This window comes from Mandrillus leucophaeus, unplaced genomic scaffold (genome assembly GCF_000951045.1).
Source record: "Mandrillus leucophaeus isolate KB7577 unplaced genomic scaffold, Mleu.le_1.0 Scaffold60, whole genome shotgun sequence".
NCBI classification, from domain to species: Eukaryota; Metazoa; Chordata; class Mammalia; order Primates; family Cercopithecidae; genus Mandrillus; species Mandrillus leucophaeus.
Genome location: NW_012106475.1, coordinates 5,896,565 through 5,908,125, shown reverse-complemented (window position 1 = coordinate 5,908,125; position 11,561 = coordinate 5,896,565).

The following is an 11,561-nucleotide window of genomic DNA, read 5'->3' as shown; positions in this document are numbered from 1 at the left end:
GAGCAGGCGGCGCCGCCTGGGCCCTCGCGGATGCGCCCTCCCTCTCCGAGTGCCCGCCTCCGAGATCTGAAGTTAGAAACGCCGGGGCTCCTGGTGCGGGTGGAGGAGGCTGGCGCCCCGAGGTCGCCGCCGAGCTGGGACTGGCGCTGCCACCCTCGCCTCCTGCCTGTCCGCCTCCCTTTCTTTCCCAACACGCCTGCACTCACCCGCACCGCTGACACTTGGGCAGCAACGTCTCAGCGCAGAGGAAGGGCCCCCGCCTTCAGCCAGCGGGACTTTAAGGGGGGGATCCCTGTGCCTCTTTTGCTCTCGGGCGGCCCTGGATTTCCCAGCCCTCGGGTGTCCACTGGCCGTCAACATTGGAAAGGGTCTTCAGGAGGCGGAAGGGCTCTAGAAGTGACTCGGTGTCCTGTAGAGCGAGCGCGACCCTCCTGCCGGGTCTACACTGGCTTCCGCACCTGCCCACCACGTCCTCACAGGCTGCCATCCCTGTGCAGACTTCTCCGGGTGAAGCTAACCCTCGGTCGCAAGCCACACAGGACGGAAACTCCTTAGAGTTGATGGTTCGCAGCCCAACAGTTGCTCGATATTTACCGCCTCCTACCCCTACCCCAGAGTCTCCGTTCTCACTCCCCCATCCCTACACTTCTGATCTCATTGCAGTCAAATAGGATCCCAAGTTCAGGCCATGGTTCTCTTTGAGTTGCAGTGTTAAATGTATTGCCCTTGAAGGATCCGCCTGATGGATTACAACCCTCAAGTGTGGTTATTTTAGCAAGAAACTGGTGATAGCTCCGAGAGAGCAAGCAATAGACAAGAGGAAACCAGCATTCCTTGAGAATCCAGTGTGCTAGAAACTCGACAGAAATTATCTTACCTAATTCTCACATCACCCTTAGGAGGCAGACATTATTTTGCAGATGAGGAAAATGGATCTCGCAGAAGTCAAAGAGCTTCCTCAGGATCACACAGCAGGAACTCCACAGAATTGAGATTCAAAACCAGATCACATATGTGGCAAAATTGCATAGAACTGAATATATACTCACAAATGAGAGCACGTGAAACTCTCATGAAATTTGAATAAGACATTTGGACTACACTAATGTCCATTTCCTGGTTGCAATATTGTTCTACAGTTATGCAAAATGATACCATTGAGAAAAATCGAGTGAAGCGTCTATAGGGGATCTCTATTATTTCTTACAACTTCATGCGAATTTACAGTTATCTCAAAAAATTTTTTTAAAATTTTAAACAGATCAATCTTATTCAAAAGACCAGGCTCACTTCTTTCAACACGGCATGTAAGTGTGCCTGCAGAATAAGAGAGAGTTATGCTCCTCTCTCCTTTTTAAACACTCTTGAATAAGTACACACACACACAAACACACACACTCATATACTGTATGCATGGTTGTTCAGTCATTCAGTAATAATTATACAACACACACACACACACACACACACGCAGTTCATTAAGAGGATAGCTAACCTGTTACCAGAATACTTACATAGAGATCATCTTGTAAGACAGACAATAAAGCTCACTGGGCACTAAAAGAGCCAACAATCTTGGAAGGTAAGAATGAAGAGGTGTCTTTTTTGTTTCACCTAATCTCTGCCATGGAATCGTCATCCTACTGGTTACCTCTCCAAGCATCACTTTTTAACTGGCAAGAATCCTTAAGGATGATATTGCTCATTAGTTTAAAGCAGTGATTCTTGGGGGTCGGGGGATATTGGAAGTGGCATTCACTCCCTGTGCAGGAAGATCAGAATTGCTGGGGGTTGTGTAATTTGAAAAACACAAGATGCGCTTTCTTGAGAGGAGTAAGTGGGGTGGAGTTAGCGCTGGGACTGGGAACTGGGATCACCTCCAGCCTTGCTACAAAGGAGGGAAAGCATGGAACATGGTTACTGCATGGTGTGGGTTGGCAAGAGCAACCCTACCAAGAAAGATCATTTATTCAACACAATGGGCCTGCACTTTGGTTTGCGTTGAGCAAATGGTTAGTCTTAGTCCAGACTGGAGTCACAGGGGAAAAAAACAGAAACTTCCTTTAGAGCCCATCACTTGATCTTTTCTCTATTAAACACAAAATGACAGCAGAAGTAGCAACCAGGCTCCAATTCTACATTATAACCAATATAAGATTAAAAAAAAGTAAATGTTTATTCAGAGTTATTACCCTTTACAAACAAAACTTCACTCTTATCTGTTGCAGCTTATCTGCCTCTGATTTTTACTCTCACTTTACAAAGAAACTTGTTCAAGGACCCAGGATCCTTGAAGTATTTGAACATGAAGTTTTTGAAGGGTTTTCTGCCATATTTCACAGGACTGAACTGGCTTTCTCAGATGGTTAAAGCTCTAAAACGTTAACTAAAGAATAATCCAGGGAAGAGAAAGTTACTCTTTGTCTCTTTTCTTTCTTTTTATTTATGTATTTTATTTATTTATTTATTTATTTGAGACAAAATCTCACTGTGTCGCCCAGGCTGGAGTGCAGTGGTGCAATCTTGTCTCACTGCAACCTCTACCTCCTGGGTTCAAGTGATTCTCCTGATTCATCCTCCCAAGTAGCTGGGATTACAGGTGTGCACAGTCACATCTGGCTAATTTTTGAATTTTTAATAGAGACAAGGTTTCACTATGTTGGTCATGCTGGTCTTGAACTCCTGACCTCAAGTGATCCTGCCTCGGCCTCCCAAAGTGCTGGGATTACAGGCATGAGCCACTGCGCCTGGCCTACTCTTTGTTTCTTCTTGAAGTAATTTTGAAATTAGCAGTTTAGAGTCAAGACGACAAATGAGAGAGAGAGAGAGAGAGAGAGAGAGTCAGGCTTTGTAAACTTACTGGAACCTGAAAAGTTATTTTTTTTTTCTCAGTCAAAAAAAGGCTCTAACCAAACATGGTCTACCCTCTTCCACGTCACAGTTGGGTATAAACTATTTTTCATTCACAGAGTAGTCAAACAGCCTGTCACTCATGTAGCAGCTCCTGGCTCCTTTCAAACTTCTTTAATCGATATCTTTCTTATTTCTGTGACCATTTGAACTCAGCAGGACAGTTTTCAGGCAAGTTGCAGAGCTATATCAAGGACAGCCAAATTGTTAAAGTAGATGATCAGTTATAGTCTAGTCCAGGAACTCACTGTGTGAAAGAAAGGGACATCAGTGATCCCCCCAAGGCCCTAAGAAAGATGAATGAGGAAAGGAAAAAGGGAGAAATTTGAGTTCCAGACATACAAGTCAAGGACTAAGAGTTCCAGCAGCAAAATGTTGGTGTTTAAGAACCCAGGAAGAAAGAAGGAAAGTATAGAAAAGGGAAGGGAAGGTGACAGAAGGCAAACTGATTTACACTTTTGCCCCTGGGGGACACTTATTAGAAATTAGGATTATCTCTTCATTTTCCTTATGAAGAAAATGAAAAAGAGGAAAGCAGGATTCCATACAATTTATTTTTTTAAAGTAAGCATTGATTGCCTACCCTGTGCCTAATACTGCCCTGAAAGTCACACGATGTTCAAAATAAACATCAGGTTGGGCGTGACAGCTCACACCTGTAATCCCAACATTTCTGGAGGCTGAGGTGGGTGGATGCCTTGAGCCCAGGAGTTCAAGACCAGCCTGGGCAACATGGTGAGACCCCCCTTCTCTACTCTCCTTTTTTTTATTAGCCAGGCTGGGTAGCACATGCCTCTGGTCCCAACTTCTCAAGAGGCTGATATAGGAGGATCAATTGAGCCCAGGAGGTCAAGGCTGCAGTGAACAATGATTATACCACTGCACTTTAGCCTGGTGACAGAGAGAGACCCTGTCTCAAACAAAACAAAATGAAGCAAAAATCAACCCCGGTTCTTGCCCTTGAGGAATATATTCTCCTTTTGGAAGGTAAAAATATGCACTCATGAGACACTAAGGGAATGATGTTAGGTGGCATTGGAGTCTAATTATGTTCTCCAGTTGGGGGACATACACACGCTACAGCAAGGCAGAGAAGAGAGCAATGATTTCCCTAAAACATGGCTTCTATCTGAGCATTCTGAACATTGCTTTTCACATCAGGTCCTAGATCTTTTTCCCGACATTGAAGGTCCTTCCTGATCAATGCATATGTATGTATCCTCAGTGTCTGCAGGAAACCTACCCTCCCTCCACTCTGCTCATGTGGACCTTCTAATCTTCCCTCTGCTGCTCTTTCAGCCCAGATCATCAGTCCTAATGTGTATTGAATGCCTTGTGTCTGTTCATTATTTGGCCCAGCAATTGAAGCATAGCAGGAAGTGGTTTTTGCACGTGTCTTTTGGATCCCATGGGCCGAGCACTTAGGTACTTTCCAAATACTTGGCATTCATGTGGAGAAGAGATGTTGCATATGTATACATGGGATGGGCGGGTGGGGGGTTGATCTTTACTTTTGGAATTATCCCTTTTCATGTGGCTGGATGCAGGCAATGGTGTACTGTTCTGAAGACTGTAAGTGCCAAAGGACTGCCACTCTAGCTTCATTTGAAGGGGGGAGGAAATGAAATGTTAGTTTAAGAAGCATTCGCATTCCCTCCCTCTACACTCTTTTTTTTTAAATTTTATTTTTATTTATTTTTGTTTTATTTTTGAGGATGGAGTCTTACTCTGTCACCCAGGCGGGAGGGCAGTGGTGGCATAATCTCAGCCCCTCCACTGCAACCTCTGCCTCCTGGGTTCAAGCAATTCTCCTGTCAGCCTACGGGGTAGCTGGGACTACAAGCACGCGCCACCATGCCCAGCTAATTTTTGTGTTTTTAGTAGACATGAGGTTTCACCATGTTGGCTAGGTTGGTCTTGAACTCCTGACCTCAGCTGATTGGCCCACCTCGGCATCCCAAAGTGCTGAGATTACAGGAGTGAACCACCATGCCCGGCCCCTCCCTCATACACTCTTAAACACTAAACCAATATGACATAAAATCTTTACGTTTTTATTAGAAGAGTTTTGAATGGAAAATGAAACATTTTTCCCCAAGCAAGACTACTTTGAATCTCTAGAATTTGATGTGCACACAAAAGAAATGGCAACCCAGAAACATACATGTTAAAACATTTCTGTTCAGTAGAAATATAATGTGAGCCACAAATTGTAGTTCAAAATTTTCTAGTAGCCACATTTAAAAGAGTAAAAACATGTAAAATTAATTTTTAGATTTTTATTTAACCCAATATACCCCCAAAACACAATCACTTCAACATGTAATCAACAAAAAAGTAATAATGGGATATTTTACATTTGTTTTTGTTCTAAGCTTTGAAACCTGGTGTGTGCCTGACACTTGCGGCACATCTCAGTTCAGACCAGCCACACGGGGCTAGTGGCTGCCACAAATGCAGTGTCAGAACAAGAAGAGGATTCAGAATCTGTCCAAACCAATTCCATTACTGTTAAAAGAAAGCTGTGTTCAGGAAGCTTTGGTGCCTTGCTCAGGATCACACCAGGGATCACACACCCCTAGGCCTGACCTGTCCACCTCAGCACTCGCCTCCTGAGAGGGCTTATGACTGACTCAGACAGCTGCCATGGAGTGAAACCCAGTGTTTACTAACATTTTAAAACAATCACCATCCTCTAAGTCCATTGGGCCCTCAAAATATGCTTAGACATAAAATTTCTGAAGAAAATAGCCCAATTTATAGTATTTTATTTTTTTTATTTTTTCTTTTCTTTCTTTCTTTTTTTTTTTTAGACGGAGTCTCATTCCGATGCCTAGTCTGGAGTGCAGTGGCGCAATCTTGGCTCTCTGCAACCTCTGCCTCCCAGGTTCAAGCGATTCTCCTGCCTCAGCCTCCCAAGTAGCTGGGACTACAGGCGCATGCCACCTTGCCCAGCTAATTTTTGTTGCTGTTGTTGTTGTAGTTGTTATGGAGTTTCGCTCTTGTTGTCCAGGCTGGAATGCAATGGCGCGATCTGGGCTCACCGCAACCTCCGCCTCCTGGGTTCAAGCGATTCTCCTGCCTCAGCCTCCTGTAATTTTTGTATTTTTAGGTAGAGACAGGGTTTCGCCATGTTGGCCAGACTGGTCTCAAACTCCTGACCTCAGGTGATCCACCCACCTCAGCATCCCAAAGTGCTGGGATTACAGGCATAAGCTACCACGCCTGGCCCCAGTATATACTATTTTAATACTTAGAAATGACAACCCCGTAGGCCATTTGTTAAAGCGCACCCCACATGTTTTCGACTCAGCTGTATTGGCGTTTGAAGGGTACCCGGCAGAGAGAGGGTTGGAGGCCAAGGAGGCAGTAACTGCTGGGCCTTGCCTGTCCTCCAGGGATGCGTGGGAGGGGTGCTTCTCTGTCTTCCATCCTCTATCCCACCCACATTGGCTCCTGCCAGCATCCCAAGGACCCATGCTGTCTGCCATGATTAATCTCAAAGGCCTTAAAATAACTGAGTGACCTTTTTTTCTCCACTCTGCACACTTTGTAATGCCTTATATTCTGAATCAAGCCAAAGCCAAAATCCAAGAAAAGTGACCATTTCAAAAACAAAATGAGCCCGCTAGGAAGAGACCGTTACTTTCAATAATGAGAACACTGGGGAGTAAACCGAATAATGAGGACATTGTTGCACCTGCACGGATGAGAAAGCAATTAGATAGGGCATTACAAAAGGCAACATAAAGATCTTTGATTTGCATTTTGTCAACTGTGAGAGAATGGGTGTAATTCTCTAAAGATGTAGTTTAGACCTCTGTACTAAAATACTGAGGTCAAAGTGATGATAAATCTTATGGCAGTGGGGTCTGTGAGTCATATCTCACTCTACATAAATTGTCTTAGAGGCTGAAGTGCTGGGGCTATGCTGATACCCAAATGCCATACTCAGACTTTAATAAAAATTTATTTTGTCACTTGATTTTTGATGTTCCCTTCTCACACATCATGCAGCCTATCTCTGGGTCCCTCAATATGCAAACAAATAATATAGAAGGAAACAAGGGCAGCAGAGAGAAAAGTGGTGTTTATTCAGGTGTATCTGGTCACAGGTCAAGATCAAGAACCAGCCAAACTGTGTGTGTGTGTGTGTGTGTGTTTGGGGGTGTGTGTGTGGTGTGTGTGTGTGTTTGAGTATGTGTGTTTGGGTGTGCGTGGTGTGTGTGTGTTTTGGTGTGTGTGTTTGAGTGTGTGTGTTCGAGTGTGAGTGTGTGTTTGGGTGTGTGTGTTTGGGTGTGTGTGTGGGTGGTGTGTGTGTATTTGGATGTGTGTGTGTTTGGGTGTGTGTGTGTTTGGGTGTGTGTGGTGTGTGTGTTTGGGTGTGTGTGTTTGAGTGTGTGTGTTTGGGTGTGTGTGTGTGTTTGAGTGTGTGTGTGTTTGGGTGTGTGTGGGTGGTGTGTGTGTGGGTGGTGTGTGTGTGTTTGGATGTGTGTGTGTTTGGGTGTGTGTATGTTTGGGTGTGTTTAGGGGTGTGTGTGTGTGTTGGGGGGTGTGTGTGTAAGATAGGTAGGCAAGTGTGCTGGAAAGCTTGTTTGTCCCATCAGATCCTCTGCCTACTCTTCTCCACCTGCTGTATTCCCCAAGAGGCGAACCTAGATATACTACATTAGCAGGCTCCCTCAAGCCCTAGTTCCCATTATGTTCAGCTGATGGGGTAACGCTGACAAAAGATTGGAGGCAAGATGGAGCATAAGGTTGGTGCTTACTCCCTGCAGGGTCTCTGCAGGCTGGCTGCAACCCATAAAGTCACAGCTCCTGTCTCACAGCCTCTCCACACATCTCTGTCACCAGCTTGCAAAGCCACACTCTCCTTTTGCCAGTGAGGCCTAAAGTTGGCAATGGCACCTCCTGATCCTAGCTTTCAGGTGGGCACTTATCCTTGTTTCTCTGAACCCAGTCCACACCTTTGTAAATAGTCCCTTTATTACTAACCTTTCTCCAAATACCTACTTTGACTTTATCCACTATTTCCTTCTGAGACTTTGATTGATAAAGTGGGTATGCATATGTTCCTTGCTCTAGAAAGAATTTCTGTTTTCTTTATTAGCAGGATATTCCTTGAACTTTTCCATTACCCAGAATCATCACAGGTCAGTTTCCCAGAAGCAGGTCCTGAGACGAGGATTTGTACATGAGATATGTGAAAGATGTGTTAGAGGAGAGACCTCCAAGGGGGTACGTGGGAAGGCAGGAGCAACACAGGGAAAGAAAGAGGGAAAAAAGCAAAGTGCAGGTGTTATTCAGGCAGAGTCCCAGTCTCAGCCTATTGCTGACTGGAGCTCTGGAGCATATACTACACCTCAGAGTTTTCCCACACTTGATTCGGGGGAGCTGGGCTTTCAGTTTCCTGTACCAGTAACTCATTGGCTGTGGGCACCTCATGGCCACAGTAAGCTCCCAGGCACTTTCAGTTCTCTGTGCAAACAGGTGAAACTCCAGTAGTTCAAGGGCAACCCTCTGAAGATAGTTGCAGAAGCTCATCATTAGAAAGCAAAACACACTGAAGCTGGGGTGTGGGCACACAGAACCAGCAAAAGGTATTCCAGGGCATCCGGGCAGAGCAACTTCAATTTATGCCTCACATATATCTCCCGGAATTTGAAAGTATTTAAGGAGGAAAGATACACTGAGTATCAGTTGACTATCAATTAATTATCAATTAACAATAGAATTATTGGTAGACAGGAAAGCCTTATCTCTGCTGCTAGGGGAACACACCCTTTGAAAAAGCACTGCATATTAATCAAATGGTATTTGCTCCAATTGACTCAGTTAATATACTTTTAGTAAAAATCAAATCAGGGTCCATAGACTTTTTAAAAGACAGAGGCATCTTTGTTGGAATTTTAGCTACCAGATGCAGGTATGTTCCATGGTATGTGTGCATGTGGTTGGTGGTGGTGGCAGCAGGGAGGGAGGGTATCAACACTTGCCATTTTCCTCTGAATCTTCTAACACTTGGAAATTTGTCATAGAAGATTTTCTCATCTGCAGTTGAAACACTTTTCAGCAGGAATTTAGCTGAAGTTGAAATCACCATCTGGCATCTCATATTGAACCAGGTTCTTTGTGTGCCAAGAGCTTCTTCTTTTGGCAATGACGTTGACTGTGATCTTTCAAAAATGTTTCTTGGGTTGGCATTCTTGACTGAACAGAACAAGCAGCCTGTCTTGGAATTTAGGAAGAGATGTGCTGAGCAAGTTTTTGCCCCAGGAATAAAAGTGCGAGGTGAAAAGTTGAAGATTCGAGGTTTTGAAACTCCAGAATTCACATGTTTTATTGTCGTTGACCTAAAATCAGCTAGGGAAAAAAATTTCTGTGAAACGATTAGTAGAAGCAAAATGTTGCACAGGGAATATTCCATTTGAATCAATAAATCCTATTTAAGCAATTTCCAGGTGCAAAGTGATATCCTACCTGCTGTAGGGACACAAGGATGACTAAGATGCAGTGTTTGCTCCTAAGTACTTCAGCATCCACTGGCTGGAGGAGGCAGTGGATGACAGTGCGTGTTTAGGTGGATACAAGGCAGACTATACCAAGAAGCATAGCTGACATCGTCAGCCTCTTCCCAGGTACTCTGGGATTTCTCTAACCATTTCTGTGTGTTCCTCCATCCACTTTGGAGTGCTTTTGCTGCCACTGGCCTGCACCTGTGACTCTGTTTTGGTGGCTACCCTTGGGCTGCTGTGTACAAATGCATGCAGAGAGCAAGAAGTGCTTGGGAACTGAATCCCTAGCTAGTGACTGCTCAGTATGGGAGAAAGCAAGCTCAGCTCCGTTGTCTTAGAGAAGGACATCAATTAATGTCCAGAGTTCCCCTATGGAATTGAGCTAGGCTACTCGCCTTGGGACTTTCACCAAATTTCTCACCCTTGCTTGATCTCTTTCTCTTCTCTGTCTTACCTCCCTCATTCACTTGCCAGACTCTTTGGGGAGCATTTCCTTAACAAAACCCTTCCCTACAAATCCTCCTCTCATGAACTGCTTCTGGGAACCCAATAAGGGGCATAATAGGAATCCGAACAAAATGCTATGGGAGCACAGAAAGGAGGGATTAATTCTGCCTGGAGAACAAGGAAGTTTCCGTAAACGGAGAGAGCATTTGAGCAAGGCCTTGAAACATAATTTGGAATTTGCCAGACAGATAGAATGAAGAAATGTCATAACAAATCTGGGGGAAATACATTAATGAAGGAATAATCAAATAATGATGGGGAGTGATAGGAGATGAGGTTGCTAGAGTTGGTTGGGATGAACTGAGGAAGAGTCTTCAATGCCATTAAAGAGTTTGACTTTTAAAGTCTTAAAAAATGGCAATAGTGAGCCATTGTAGGTTTTTGGGCAGGGGAGAAATATGATAAATCTTTTGGGAAAACAATTGAGCAAAAATACAAGAGATGGATTGGAGAATAAGAGACAAATAGTGGAAGCCAGTTTGAGGGTCATTGCAATATTCTAAGAGGGGATGATGAAGGCCTGACTTAGAGTCCTTGACATGAGAATGAAAAGAAAATGACAGCTCTAGAGATTGAACAATTGGACTTGGCAGCTAACTGGACATATGAGGCAATAACGTGAGAAGTCAAAAGTGGCTGAGGTGTTTGTCTGGATCACGGTGGATAATGGTGCCATTAACCAAGAAAGAAGCCAGGAGGAGAAAATCAGGCTGAAGAAAAGTCAATGAGTTCATTTTTGGAAAAAAACAAAAACAAAAACCCAACGGCTCAAATACATTTGAATGGAATCAAAGTAATCTGAGAATGAAGAACAAACAAAAAAAGTCAGAATGTTTGGATACTCTTGACGTTCTTGTTCAATTTTAGAACAAAAGCCTGGGCACGGTGGCTCATGCCTGTAATCCCAGCACTTTGGGAGGCTGAGGCAGGAGGATTGCTTGAGCCAGGAGTTTGAGTTCACCCTGAGCAACATAGCGAGACCTCATCTCTATAGGAAAAAAACAAAATTAGCCAGGTGTGGTGGTGCATTGTGGTCCCAGCTACTTGGGAGGCTGAGGTGGGAGGATCCTGTGAGTCCATGAGGTTGAGGCTGCAGTGAGCAGAATTGTGCCACTGCACTCCAGCCTGGGTGACAGAATGACACGCCGTCTCTTAAAAAAAAAAAAATTAGAACAAAAAGATATTTTTAAAAATTAGCTTTCTAGACAGGAATCAAAACGACAAAATTAACAACAGAAACTCAGACATCCTTTAGGAATAGGAACACTTAGAATTCTGGATGCAATGCTTCAGTTTCATCACGACTGTACTTTGCTTACTGAAACTAGAGTAAGGAGTCTGTATGGTCTAAAGATTGAATCTGAAATGTTAAGTCTGTATGGCTGTTTGAAGCAATCTTTGAAAGCAGAGCCCTATGACAATAGTGCTGAAATCGAGGAGAAAAAATAGTGCTTTTAGTGTGTACAGACTATTATCTGGGTAATGTAACCAGTTTTTTGTAGAGAGGCTTTGACAGTAGTCATTTCCTAACCTTTAATCATTGCTGTTCATTTGCTTATGGCTATGGCTCTAATTTTTCTTTTTTTCTTTTTGAGACAGTCATTTTTTTTTTTTTTTTTTTTTTTTTTT